Source organism: Octopus bimaculoides, chromosome 27 (genome assembly GCF_001194135.2).
Source record: "Octopus bimaculoides isolate UCB-OBI-ISO-001 chromosome 27, ASM119413v2, whole genome shotgun sequence".
Lineage (NCBI taxonomy): Eukaryota > Metazoa > Mollusca > Cephalopoda > Octopoda > Octopodidae > Octopus > Octopus bimaculoides.
The window spans coordinates 7,340,302-7,341,088 of record NC_069007.1 but is presented as its reverse complement, the minus strand read 5'-3'; positions in this window follow the sequence as shown (position 1 = coordinate 7,341,088).

Below are 787 nucleotides of genomic sequence, written 5' to 3'. Positions count from 1 at the left end.
ATGATGATGATGATGATGATGATGATGATGATGACTGTGATGTTCATGACAATGGTGGTGGTGGTGAAGAAGAATGAGGGAGATAAGGAGACGGAAAAGGTGGTGGTGGCAGTGATGGTGGTGGTGGTGGTGGTGGTGGTGGTGGTAGCGGCGGTTTGGTGCAGATTGTAACGGTGAAGATGATGATGATGATGATGATCATCATCATCATCATGATGACGACGACGACGACGACGACGACTACAACTGCGAGCTCTACCACGACAGCTACGACGACTAGCAAAACAACATGGCGACTATTACAATAACTGAATGCAAAAGCCAGAGCAGCTTTCCTAGAAGGCAACAACAGCAACAACAACAACACAAACAGCAACAACAACTACTACTACTACTACTACTACTACTACTACTACTACCACTAACACCACAACAACTGTTATCATAGCAAATAAAATCCGAGTCACTCGTCACTCTGTCAAACCTTAATAGAATCTCAAGCGAAATCAATAAACAGATAAATCGATATTATGATCGAGCTAGGTGTGAATACGAATGCCAATCCGATGATATAATCGCTCGGCATCAGCTATTCACACGGCGACCAATAATACCTGATTCATATGTTTTTGCATTAGTTTTCGCAGATAAAAGAGTCTGGACACAGTTTTTTTCTCTTTCTCTCTTTCTTTCTCTGTGTCTCCCCCCACCTCTCTCTCTCGCTCGTTCTCTCGCGCTCTCATCCATCTCACAATATATATATATAAATACATATATATATATATAT